The sequence below is a fragment of the Buceros rhinoceros genome, unplaced genomic scaffold (genome assembly GCF_000710305.1).
Source record: "Buceros rhinoceros silvestris isolate BGI_N320 unplaced genomic scaffold, ASM71030v1 scaffold24685, whole genome shotgun sequence".
NCBI classification, from domain to species: Eukaryota; Metazoa; Chordata; class Aves; order Bucerotiformes; family Bucerotidae; genus Buceros; species Buceros rhinoceros.
The window spans coordinates 586-2,447 of NW_010411497.1; the positions used below are offsets into that span (position 1 = coordinate 586).

The following is a 1,862-nucleotide window of genomic DNA, read 5'->3' on the forward strand; positions in this document are numbered from 1 at the left end:
GAAAAGGTTATTTCAGAGGAGCTCTGCAAAATACAGCTTTATGCTCATCTTTTTGCATTAATCTGCATGACCCAGCCTAGATTTAATATAGATTAATTTCATTCCTTGCCTTGTTCTGACTTTCTCTGTCAAAACCAGGACTACATAATTCAAGCCTTGTCTTATCTCCCATTTTGGAATTCTTTTGAACTGAAATAAGGTGTTTTTCTTACTGTGGGTGTGATTGAAGTTCTTTGTTCTTTCCTAACCAGTTTCAACTTTATGTGGTTTTGTGGTTAATTTCACTTTTTATGTTTGTCCTGGTTTGCCTCAAGGATATAGATAAAAATGGCATATACGAAGCTAGTTCAGTTTTAACTATTGTGGCTTTTGGGCACAGTAAAAATAATGGTTTTAATATCATTATCATTTCAGAAAAATTATTTTTGAGAAGCAGTGGTTCTATCTGGATAATGCCATCGGACATATTTATGGGACGACGTTTGAAGTAACCAGTGGTGGAAACCTCCAGCCGAAACAAGAGGTGGAAGAGGCTACTGCAGGTATTAGGGAGGACTGACGGGTGTTGGGAAAAACCAGTTCCAGTTAGCTTGTTTCTTTAGTAATACCACAGAGGATGGGGAAAGCTTTCTATTAACCGTTTGTTAACTTAATGTTATTGACGTTCTTTCTGCCATAAAAGCGCATGGTTTTGTCATGGTCTGCTGTTTCACCTGTAACAAATAACCTTTTTAACACAGGAGAAAATTTGAACTTTAGTTTGGGTGAATATACATATATATACACATACACTAAGGTGTATTTTGCAGATGAGATTTCACGGATTGTTCGGGCAATGCTTTGCAAGGCCATGAAGCGTGTGGGTTTAATCCTGAGAAGTTTGCTTTCTGTGAGACTAAGATCATGTGTTTCTCCTACTGAAATATATCTAGAGCTAGATTTTACAAATCTATATCCTTTTCCTTTAGAAACAAAAGAAGCAGGTACAGATAATCGTAACATAGTTGACGATGGAAAGTCTCAAAAACTGACTCATGATGACATAAAGGCTTTGAAGGACAAGGGTATTAAAGGACAGGTAAAAATAAGGTTTTGCTGTCATTTCTGTGCTACCTCGGTGGTTGTTTTTCAGTTTATGAACTAGGCTATTCTTTTTATCGCTGCGTAGACTTCAGTGCTTTGTCTGTGTTCTTCTGGTCAAGCCATGTTTCTTCCAAAGATCTGTTTTTACAAAAATGCAAAGGCTGTTTTCATAGAAAACTTCGTGTAAGGCTGGCAACTTTGTCCATAGAGAGTAAAGTCTGACTTTTTTACGGCCTCAGAAGTCATATTAGACAAGAAGAAACGCTAAAACCATCAAGGAAGTACAGCTGGCATAATCACCATAGAGTTTTCTTCGTTTATAAGATTCAAAGTCCTGTTTCTGTATTACAGAGGTATTAAAGTTGTGCAGTAATTAAACTATCAAAGGTGTGGGAAAGGGTTACGGATAAACACCACGGTGTTAACAGATGATGCCGTGTAACAAAGGTACCATCGGTGTGCCTCTACAAACACACGGCGGCTATGTTATATCTGCAGCTCGGAAGCTAAGAGCACGCTCCAGAGATCAGTTCTGCTCTGTTAGAAAAGAGATTGGGTTTTACCCTGCACTTCTGTCAAACAGAAGTGAGGCCATCTTAAACGTTAATAAACCAGAGCAGCCAGTTCTGTTCTGCACGTGGTATTAGGCAAAATTCCCTCTTGTCTTTGATTTACCCTTTCTAGTACAAATAAGAAATTGCTCTTGCTTACATCAAGTTCATCTCCTCTTTGCATTGTGCTGTTTGCTGCTGCCCCTTAGAGCAGCTGCTCTGCTTTTG

At 38.5% G+C, this 1,862-nt stretch overlaps 1 protein-coding gene across 1 annotated transcript in view; it reads left to right on the forward strand.

Annotated features, from left to right (window-relative positions):
* The first annotated feature begins 418 nt into the window (after window positions 1–418).
* TRMT6 (tRNA methyltransferase 6 homolog (S. cerevisiae)) overlaps window positions 419–1,862 on the forward strand; it is a 9,637-nt gene continuing 8,193 nt past the window's right edge. The window contains exons 1-2 of the mRNA XM_010136046.1: window positions 419–542; window positions 969–1,078. The gene's annotated coding sequence lies outside the window, so the exon portion shown is untranslated. The remainder of the gene's footprint in view (window positions 543–968; window positions 1,079–1,862) is intronic.